Source organism: Aethalodelphis obliquidens, unplaced genomic scaffold (assembly GCF_003676395.1).
Source record: "Aethalodelphis obliquidens isolate GAN/ISIS:26980383/991018 unplaced genomic scaffold, ASM367639v1 scaffold74, whole genome shotgun sequence".
NCBI classification, from domain to species: domain Eukaryota; kingdom Metazoa; phylum Chordata; class Mammalia; order Artiodactyla; family Delphinidae; genus Aethalodelphis; species Aethalodelphis obliquidens.
The window spans coordinates 3,017,706-3,029,727 of NW_020838018.1; positions in this window are offsets into that span (position 1 = coordinate 3,017,706).

Sequence of the window (12,022 nt, forward strand, 5' to 3'; positions counted from 1 at the left end):
GCCAAGGTTTCCATGGCTGCCAATGACATTCATGTTTTTCTCTTGATAGTGCATAATAAAGTATGTATTATGTAAATAATTTCAAATGCCATCTAAAATTATGTTTCCGTGCAGAATTAGACAACTTGGAGGCTAAGTATGTCTCTTTTCCTTCAAATGCTCTAGAATCCCTCTTTTGAAAAATGATCCCACCTTCCTCCAACTAATTGTCATGGAAACAACTTCCAATATCTAGAATTCACTCTCAACTGGTAGTAAGAGTCCTTGGATGCTGCTCCAGCATTGGCTGCTCACTAGAGGCTCATTAAAACCACCTACCTCACCTTTCCCACCTTAGCTGGTACTTTTATTTACAGGGAATTAAAGTACCTTTCCTCAATCCTCATAGGGGTATTCCTACCTCCAAAATCTTGCTCAGCAGGACAGCCTTCAGCAAGCTTCTCTGATGCGACTGTGACCTTTGTCTAAATGCACGAAATTGAACAAAATAACTAGTCAGTATAGACCAAAATGGTAGCTGAGATTGGCTAGGCAGACACTATCCTTCCCACATGGCACATGATCTCATTTCCAACCATCAGTATAGATGGTTGTAACCTCCTTCATAAGTGCATATTATCAATAAAAGCTGTAAATCTACCAACAGAAGGAGCAATGCTAGTCACTCAAGGTAGTTTCACTGCTTTTTAGAGGAAACCCTCAACCCAGCCAGAATGCTGGATTAGAGGGCAATCATTAGTGCTATTTGCCAGTCATTTCCTTCCTCATTTGCTTCTTCCCTCTCAGAATATGAAAAAGCCATATTTCTTAGTTCCCTTAAGGTTGGGTCAAAACAGATGACTAACTCTGGTCAATAAATTGTGAACAGAAATAATGTGTGTCACTTTTATTCCAGAGCTCCTGATTGCCTGTCTCAAACCCTCCAGAGCTCTCTTTCCTTGTGTCACAGAATTCACAGCATTTAACTTATGCTGCATTAACATCCTAGATCCTGTCAGAAGAAATGTCCAAGCTAAGGAAAAGAAGACATATAGGAGGATAAGAAATAAACCTTTGTTAAAATTAAAAAAAAAAAAAAAGAATGGGAAAAAAAAAGAAATAAACCTTTGTTGCTTTAAGGCACTGAGATTCTGGGACTATTTGTTATCACCATGCAACAGAGCCTATCCTAACTAATACAGTTGGGAAGTTCAGTTTTTCACAACTAATTTCAAACTTATTTCCAGAGTTATTTGTGGACACTAGGCAATGAGATGATTTAGTAAAACAAGCAGAGGAGGGACTAGAAGAGGAAATTCATCCAAGTCACATTCAACAGTGAGAGCAATTCTAAATTGTAAGTAAAGGAGGTGGACTAGTCAGGGCCTAGAACAGCAATGTCTTAGGGCCTGGGGCACTCATGGATCTGGTAACCCTCCACTAGGAGCACTTCCTGGGGGATAAGGGGGAATGTCCTATCAGGATCATAGAGGGAAGGATGCAATTTGACAGAAAAAAAAAAAAAAAGGAAAGAAAGAAAGAAAAAGAAAATGCAAGTCATTCTGAAATACCACCCACTGCATTTCCCCTGCCTTCCTCCACTGTTTTTAGTGGACACTCCCAACCAAGATAGAATGCTGGGATAGTGTGTGGTCATTAGTTTCTTAAGAAACTGCATCAAAAAATTCTGATGTTAAATTACATAGCAAAATCATAAAAATGTTCTTCTATCAAGAGACTGGTAAACTCATCTCTGCCTCACTTAGCTCCAGGTTTTCCAGTGTGCCAAACTCTCGCTAGTCCTTGCTGTTAATGAGAGAACTGACTTTTCCTTTCCCCAACCCATTTACTGCAAGGCTCTGAACAGCTTTCATACAAGGCCAAAAGCGTGGAGACACCTAATTAAGCTGTTTTATTCTCTTAAAAATATGAGACATTTACATGCTGAAAGAACCCAATTTTCCCCTTCACCCACTTCACCCCCATTCTTAGTAGATAATAGGACTTCCTTGAGATTCTAATCAAACCTTTATAAGCAGAAGTTTTGCTTTTTCTGGTTTTCGTATTCTTAGGAAGTTTTTTATTTCAGGAATTACCTAGAGGCAAAATTTGATGGGAACTGCAGAGAGGAAAATAGAAGGAGTTAATTGTTGCCACCGCAGGCAACAATAGGAGGATCACCTGAGATGACATCCTGCCTTGAAACCCCACTTTTATCTATGATACCCTCAATACCAAGGGAAACTAACTTTATTTATCATTGGTGGGAAAGAAATGGAAGCCAAATGGCATCTGGGGCACTATGAAATAATCATTTCTGCAATGACTTGAGAAACATGATGAGACCTGAGCCAGCACTTAGCACACTCTGCCGCAGGCATCCACACTGCAGAATCAGAGCCACGGGTGCCTCACGCATCTGAGAGCAGCCACTGAGGATAAAACCTGTTCTCCATTAAATCAATTATGCTAATTTGACTTTAAGTGATTGCAAAAATTGATAGTTTTGTTTGAAATTGCTTGGAAATTTTGTTTTTGTTTAAAGATGCATAAAAGCCAAAAGCTTAAGAAGTTCAACCAAGTTCTGTATTTTACATATTAAGTAACAATTAAAATACAAATAGTGTAGATCACTACCCAGAGGTTCACCAACCTCTTTCTTTTCAAAGTTATCCATTCATTATTCAAGTTAGAGAAGCGCTGTTTTGCAGTGAATAATTGAGACTTTGGGTAACTGCTGAGGATAAGAGCATAATGTGGTGAAGTTCAGAGACCCTTTTGTGTGTGTGCATTGTGTGTGTGTGTGTGTGTGTGTGTGTGTGTGTGTTGGGGGGAGTTGGGGGGGTGTCCTGAATTTTTTGGAAAAGACATTTTGACAAGGACAGCAACAAAGTCAAGCTAGGAATGAGGTTGTTTTTTATGATTCAGTCGCCTTTAGTTACCCCAACTGTTCAAGGTTTCTGACAGACAAATACAGTTGTGCAGGGTGACAGTGTAAATAACAAAGGGACCAGGCAGGTATGCCCTCTCTCCTTTTCTACCAAAATACCAACTTCATTGTAGGTAGCCTGGTCTACCAGTAGTACTCTCACTTCCTTTGTGGAGGGGTGGCCATGGAAGATAATGCTGGCAATGAAATACAAGCGCAGGTTGTGAGGTAGGGATTCCAAAAATCTCCTTTAAATGGGGCCTGCCTCTGCATGCTCGCTTCCCCTTTGCCTTTCCTCTTGCTTGCTGCATGGAATGTTGCACAGTTACAGGTGCTGAAGCAGCTATCTTTCAAGTAACAAAGATGGAGGTGCCTGGAGAAATTGGAGGACCCCTGCGATACATCCCTTCAAGCTTGCTGATTACCAAGAGGAAGATCTTGTTCAAGCTATTGTCACTGGAGTTTCCTGTATATACAACTGAGCACAGGCCTTCAGAAGAAGGACACTCCAGCCCATCACAGCCCTCTGCTGATACTGTGTGGGGAGGGTAGCAACCTATCACAGAGACCCTGACCTGCAGTAAGGTGGCCACTGGTGTCAGTTGGCCTGGCAGCTGGAGGAGGAGGTCCCAAGACAACATGAGAGGCCACTGGAGTTTACATCAGGAAAAGGAAGTGAAACCCTCCCCCGAGCAAAACTTCTTCTCAAAGAACTCAAAGGGAACAGGATCTTGAAGGGAAGGATAAAACTGGTTCTTCCAGATTACCTATATTTAGCACTTCCTGAAAGCATCTATTTTGAGTTGTGTGTGAATGAAAGCAACAGAGGATTTTAAAAGAGGAGAGAGAGATAGTGTGGAAGGAAGCAGTGTAAATTTAACCCAGAAGAAAAGTAATTCAGGGCGCCACATATTTTGTTTCGATTCTAGTTGATTCATGGAAAACATGGTCTTACAATTATAAAAAGAAAGAGGAAGACAAAGGAAAGTAGTATTCAAGATTGAATGTAGGATTCAAGATAAGGGGATTCAAGATAAGGAGTGAGACACTATCTCATGTGCCCTGCCTGGGAGCAGCTCTCCCTGATTGAGGCAATCATTGCTGTGACATTTTGAGTGTTTACTATGTGATGACATTGTGCCAAATCTTTTGCCTCTGGGGTTTTATTCAATCCTAAAAGATATCCTAAAAGATATTGCTCCCAGTTACAGCTGAGGAAATGAGGGTATCCTTTTGCCCCCAATCACAGGGCAGAGCAGAGCTTACCCAGCCCTCCAGAGCTAGGCTTTGGCATTGTTATTTTCTTTTTATCAAGGTTTATTTTAAAAATTTCAAAAACTGTTGTAAAGCTAACTCAGGTGAAAAAACAAGTACAACATGTCAATGAAAGATTAAAAAATAAGTATAATGAGTGTGTATTGTGATAAGTCTAGTAGACTGCATACTAAGGAATGAGCTAAAAAAAACAGGGACACATGCTAATGTATGTATGTTTAGATATTAGGAACATTATTAAAATGTGAATTATTCAATAATTAGCAGCAAAAAACTGTTTAATTTCTGAATTGGAGAAAGAGTCTTACCCCAAACCATATTTCCTCTCTCGTCTTCTCTCCCCAACCCCTGAAATTCAAAAAGTAGAAAGAGTTTCTGTCAATTATTTAAGAAAGGTTGATTTTTAAAATATTATTAGGGTTCTTATAATCATTAGGAAAACAAATGACCACACAGAGAAAAAATGGTTAGAGGGTGGTATCAGGCAGTTCTCCAAAGTAATATGAATGGTCAAAAAAATTTTGAAAATGTATCAGCATTTCTTGCAAATTAAAGTCAGACCTAATTTTTGCATATCAAATTGACTATTTTTATTATTATTATAATACATAGGATTGGTGAAACTGCTGGTAAAATGCATTTATACCTTGATGTTGGAGTATAAATATACATATTTTTGGAGGTCATAAAGTGCCAAGTCTCATAAAACAAAATTAAATGTACAAACCTTAACCCTATCATTTTCTTTCTTTTTTAAAAAAATAAATTATTGGAGTATAGTTGAATTACAATGTTGTGTTAGTTTCAGGTGTACAGCAAAGTGAATCTGTTATACATCTATCCACTTACATATATCCACTCTTTTTTAGTTTCTTTTCCCATATAGGCCATTAGAGAGTACTGAGTAGAGCTCCCTGTGCTATACAGTAGGTCCTTATTAGTTATCTATTTTATATATAGTAGTGTGTATGTGTCAATCCCAATCTCCCAATTTATTCCCCCCCATCCCCTGGTAACCATAAGTTTGTTTTCTATATCTGTGACTCTACTTCTGTTTTGTAACTAAGTTCATCTGTACCTTTTTTTTTTAGATTCCACATGCAAGCAATATTAAGTGATATTTGTCTTTATGTGACTTACTTCATTCAGTATGACAATCTCTAGGTCCATCCATGCTGCTGCAAATGGCATTATTTATGGCTGAGTAATATTCCATTGTATATATGTACCACACCTTCTTTATCCATTCCTCTGTTGATGGACATTTAGGTTGCTTCCATGTCCTGGCTATTGTAAATAGTGCTGCAATGAATATTGGGGTGCATGTATATTTTCAAATTATGTTTTTTTCTGGATATATGCCCAAGAGCGGGATTGCTGGATCATATGGTAGCTCTATTTTTAGGTTTGTAAGGAAGCTCCATACTGTTCTCCATAGTGGCTGTACCAAATTACATTCCCACCAACAGTGTAGGAGTGTTCCCTTTTCTCCACACCCTTTCTAGCATTTATTGTTTGTAGATTTTTTGATGATGCCCGTTTTGACCGGTGTGGGTGATGCCTCATTGCAGGTTTTTTTTTTGCAGTACGCTGGCCTCTCACTGTTGTGGTCTCTCCCGTTGCGGAGCACAGGCTCCGGACACGCAGGCTCAGCGGCCATGGCTCACGGGCCTAGCCGCTCCGCGGCATGTGGGATCTTCCCGGACCGGGAAACGAACCCCTGTCCCCTGCATTGGCAGGCGGACTCTCAACCACTGCGCCACCAGGGAAGCCCCTCATTGTAGTTTTGATTTGCATTTCTCTGATAATTAGTGATGTTGAGCTCCTTTTCATGTGTTTGTTGGCAATCTGTATGTCTTCTTTGGAGAAATGTCTGTTTAGGTCTTCTGCCCATTTTTTGATTGGGTTGCTTGTTCTTTGATATTAAGCTGCATTGTTATTTTCTATCTACACTAACTACAGCAGAAACAGCCCAACTCTAAAGACTCTGCAAAGTTTCTTGTTTTAAATGTGATTGCAAAAGTCTCAGTTAAGAGTCTTCAATTAATTGAGTGTTCCGGGAAATTTAATTTCCTGTCTTAATTGAGCACTAACCAGAAAAACTTTTCCAAATGTTTTTCCAAAGTATACAAGACACACTTTCCTGACTTAGTAAACCTGATTTAAATTTTCTTCTATAATTAAGTCTCTGACAGTGCCTTGGGCTGACTGTTCTCACCATCCAATAGCACACAGACAGCTTGGTGTTGTATAGACATTTTTAGGTTTTTCTCCAATCTTCTACTAATTAAGGCTGAAAAGGACATCTCTGAGCAGAAGATTATTTCTTCTATATTTCAAATTAGTTTCAGATGTGCCTAAAATGAAATATTAGGTCACTGGGTTATAACATATTTCAGAGTTTTTTTTAATGCTTCCAAAAATATTTCCAAAATGCTGAACCAGTTTTCACCATAGTGTTGCCAGCCCTCAGTATTATAATTTTAAAAAAATCTTAGAATGTAGCTGTTTGTGATAAATATAACAATAAACTGGTAACTGATGAGCTGGGACCCCAGTGAAGAAGATTCTAGTCAAAGTAGGATGAAGATGGGTAGCAAGCAGGAGGGTAAGAAAACACTCAGAGAACAAAGTCTCAGAGGGCAAAAGAAGTAAAACACTTTCATACATTGAAAGCAACAGTGTCCTGGTAAATGTTTAACAACCAGCTCTTCAGGAGAGGAAGGGGAGGGAAGGAGAAAGGAGGAGAGGTAAGGAAAGGAAAGCCCTAATCTGCAGAAATTGTTAGGATGTACATGTTTCTGTTGTGGCTGATCTCAACTCACTTAACTCAGAGTTAGGAAAAAATGGGCCCAGTTGACTGTTGTGATGCAGTAGGAGCTGGCACCAGCACACCCCTGACTACCGGGACCAAGGGGACTATTGGAAGGGGTAGTAAGGATGAGGATCCTTGGGTGTGGATGTATCACCACATCCTCCACACCGTGCCCTGTGAGACTTGCCATCCAACAGTTCTGGACACTTATAGGGACCTCTACACAGAGAGCTGGGGGCTGGATGCCCTGTGTGGTCAAAAAAACTCATATCCCTTGACCATGGCACAACTGAACCCCACATGAAATTTCCTATGCTTGAGAAGAGGTGTCCTCTAGGAACCATCATGTCCCCTAATCTTTTCATGAGGTCTTTTTCAATCTGACCAGATAAGGGATGCCTTGAACCATGCATCAGACTTCATAGCTTAGTCAGTATCTCTCTCTCTCTTTTTAAAAACATTTATTTATTTATTTATTTATTTGGCTGTCTTAGCTGTGGCACGTGGGATCTTCATTGCTGCGTGTGGGATCTTTAGTTGTAGCATGTGGAATCTAGTTCCCTGACGAGGGATCAAACCCAGGCTCCCTGCAGTCTTAACTGCTGGACCACTAAGGAAGTCCCCATAGTCAATATCTCTTATTGCTCACCTATTTCTACCAAATTAGAAAAACCTAACAACCTAACAACGATTTTGGTTAGGGAGCAAGTAACACTCAAAAGCCAGAAGTTAAAAGTTTCAATGGAGAGATCATAGCAAATGGATTCTTAATATAGTCACATTTGGCTTTAGAAAGAGCTTCTTCATTGTTTGTTTGTTTTCTAGCATTTGGATATGGTTTTAAAATATTCGTTGCTTTATTTCTCTAACAAAATTAGAAAAACATAAGATATTGGGAAAATGTTGATTTGAGCCATCTCATGAAATCTTGATATCCTATCCATGACAGAGATTGCCAGTGTATTTATCATGTCTTGTATTTTCTGTATTTCTGATGCTTTGACATCTGGGGCTTTATTGACCCTGGAAGGACTGTCCCTCCCAGGGTTAGCCAATTCCCAGAGACAATAAACAACTCACCTATAAGCACACCTTTTTTATGCAAGTCAACTGATGCAGAGCCCACATCCCAACCACCTACTTTCTGGGGCTTTCACACTCAGGTCCTTCCCTAATCACCCCAAATCCAGATAACAGACAACCAAAGACAGCCCTTTTGCCCCAGAGTCTGCTGAAATTTTTCAAACTAGCCAGTCCTAAACTTGTTCACCCTGTCTTGCTCAGCTCATTCCTTCCCACAGAAACCACTATAAAGGCTCTTGTCCACATTTTCCCTTCTCCCTCTGCCTCCTGGTACTTCCCTGTATGCTCCCCCACCCCACAGCATGGCATGCCATGCCCCTCTTCTTAAGATCTATGAGTATGACAAACTATCTTTTCAATGACAATTGTTTCCTAATCTGTTGGCCTAACCATACCTGAAAAATAAAACCTACATTTTAAAATAGCCAGTTGCCTCTCAATACCCATTTCCCCCCTCTTAATAGCAGATCCCCAACTTCTAGAAAAGCACACTGCCTCCCAGATAGAAAGACAGTCTTTCTGGAGTGTTCCTGGCCACTAGCAGTGGTTATATGAATAAGTTCTACTCAGCGAGGGGACAGAAGTGCTGTGGATTATGCATACTTACTTTTGTGTCCATCCTTTTACTATCAGCCTGCAGAGAGTTTGATGCCTGGAGCTCCAGGAGCCATAATGGGTCATTAGTATGTGTCCCACACCCCAGAGAAGGGGAAGCTGAATCATCTAATGAATCTAGATTCCTCATGATTTCATGAAGCCATTGGACTCCTTTCAGTGAGAAGGAAATATATATATATATTTTGTTTCAATAACTATCATTTGAAATTTTGCTGTTACATTCAGCCAAATAAGTACATATAATACATTCTCCTTAATGTAAAAATATCATAATATCTTGACCTGAAGTAAGAGTTCAAGCCTGTCAAGGTACTCAATGTGTCCCCAAAATATATCACTTGATCATGCTACTGACATTATCAGTATCAAAAAGAAAATAGTTTAACTCATCTTTAATGTCAAAAACTTGGTAAATGCCTTTTCTTTCAGCTGTCAACATACTCAGTGCTGAAAAGCAACATGTTATATGTCCTGGCCTCCCCACTTTTTCTAAACTTAGAAGACTGCCAAGGTGCTGGTGGCTGTGATTTGATCATATTCCCAATTTTCACTTCTTCTTTGAACCATAAATAAGGAATGGGAGGCAAATCATTAACCACGAATTGCTTTGGAGAATAAAGCAGTGCGTGATTTGGCACTCAGGTGAAACCTTTCCCTACCAGTTCTGACCACAGTGTACCTTCTGCAGAACATATTTCCTTCTACAAAATAATCACAAATTAAACAAATGACAACAACAGAACATCTTCTTTTATAGCATGAATTCTCTGTTGACCCCCGATGTGTCCCACTAGTACACTATGAACTGACTCAAGTATGGAACAGAATCAGCAAACACACTAACACATAGGTCACTGTCCTTCTACATGGTAGGCCATATATGGTAGGCCATTAGTATTACACAATATCTAACAATAAATAAAGGAATTTTAACAAAAAAACAGTTGTGCTTTCTCTCTGAGAACATCTGTAATAAATGTAGAGTCTGGTCTTAGAGGCCTCTCTGTGATAATATGACTTGTGTCTCTTTCTATGACAAAAATACAATTTGTGGCTTATTCATTTTCTTTATCAACAATTCATTAATTTCACATTTAAAAATATTATTTTGTATTTGTTCTGTAAAAAAAATAGATCATGATTGCCTTACTCATCATGGTAAAATTTTGATGAATTGATTAACTTTCTGAAAGGACAACGCATTGACCTGATGAGTCCAGACACATAATATCAAATTGTCAGATATTGTCCTCTTATTTCTTAAACACTTTTGTTTAAAGGGTGAGGCAGGAGATTCCTGTCTTAGAAAATGATCATGCCCACAGAATGACAGATTCACTATATTCACAGAGAGACTCCCAGTGCTTATGACATTATATGTTTAGTGTTTTGCTATTCTTTCATCTTGCCATTATGCTTCATTGAATCATGAGTTAGACATTAAAGAATGCAATTTAACAAACCAATAAAGTCCATGCAACAAGTATGAAAACACACTAGCAAAGGTGAAGTGCCTAATACCTGCCCAGAGAACATGGCAAATCCCATTGCCTCTGGAACAGCTGCTGAGAACACAACTATTAGGATCTCAATGGGATTCTGTGAAAGTCAATTTGTTTTATAGTTCACATTTGTAAATTGTATAGAATTAAACAAAAACTGTTTCACTGTCTTTCCCTTGAAAACTATGAAAATCCCTACAGGCTACTCAATTGACCACATTTTGAATCATACTGGCTTATGGGGCAAAAGCAAGACATCCTGGAATGCCTGAAGAGGCCTCCGATGCACCAACTTTTTTGCATAATTTATGTAAAAGAATTCATTTTTAGTTGACATTAGTCAACCTAAATTTGAGAATTTTTTTTAATAACCTGTCAAAGGAGAATAAATTAAAAAAACACAAAACTTGAGGGCTTCCCTGGTGGCGCAGTGGTTGAGAGTCCGCCTGCCGATGCAGGGGACACGGATTCGTGCCCCGATCCGGGAAGATCCCACATGCCGCGGAGTGGCTGGGCCTGTGAGCCATGGCCGCTGAGCCTGCGCGTCCGGAGCCTGTGCTCCGCAGCGGGAGAGGCCACAACAGTGAGAGGCCTGCGTACCGCAAAAAAAAAAAAAAAAAAAAAAACCTTTACAAGTGTGACTCTGGCATGTTCTAAGAATTTCATCCTTTATAGTACCATATTTATTTGTATTGTATAGGTTTTATTTATTCACTTGCTATTTTAAGAGGAAAAGTTTGATGAGAAGGAAATGCTAATCTTTGAGATCATAAACCAGGAATAATGTATTAGTCAAGACAGAGTGGGTTACACTTCTATAACAAACAACCCCCAGAATCCAATAACACAAAATAACAAAGGCCTATTTCTCCCTTGGGGTATGTATACACTGCAGGTTAGCAGAGGGCTTTGCTCCCATCTCACCCTTGTCCGCGCTCTGAGATGCAGGTCAATGGACCAACCCCTGTCTGGAACATCGCCACTCCTGTGCGAGAAGTGAAGCAGAGCTCAGAAGGGCCCCTTATTGAGGATTAAATGCTCCAGCCTAGAAATGACAGATATTTCTTCCATGCACACGCCTTGGCCAGAAATAGTCAGATCCAACCTGATGATAAGAGCACCAGGAAGTGCAATCCTACCCTTATCCATAGTGGGAGGATGGAAATGTTTGTAGAACTGCACAGAATCCCACCATGAGTGATCAGGTGGGGTTGGCTGCTCCTTCTAACAAGTGTTTACAGGGCATTCCTGGTCCAAAGTACGGTTCAGGTTGCCAAGAGAGTTCAGCAATGATTTCAGGTTAAATAGTATGGAACAAATCCGGACAGACTCAAAAATCAATTCAGAGTAACAAAACATGTCATAAGAACCAGAAAAGACAGGAAAAAATGAATCAAGAGGAATTCTGAATAGGGAGAGAATTCTTTTTTGATTTAAATGACTGGGGAAGTCTTCACAGAGGAGATTTTGGATAGAAGCCTTAATATAGGAAAAGATTTTAATATGCAAGGATGGGACCAGGAGACAGAAAGAAGGGATTTCTGAGCAGAACAAACAGCATGGTGAAAGTAATGAATTTTGACACACCCACTTTATAATTGTATGTTGTCAGTTTTACAGTGACAATGATATCTTAAAGTTCATTTCCTCACCCTCCATGGAGTGCCTGATACTTACCTTATGGTTGTCTTATTGGGGTATTGGGGATACTTATATCAATAGTATCTAACTCTGAAGGCTGTTTTATTATTATGGTTGACTGGGGGCTATTGAGCACTTGGAGAGGTACTTCCTGAAACTATGTGTCTTTGTTATTAGACG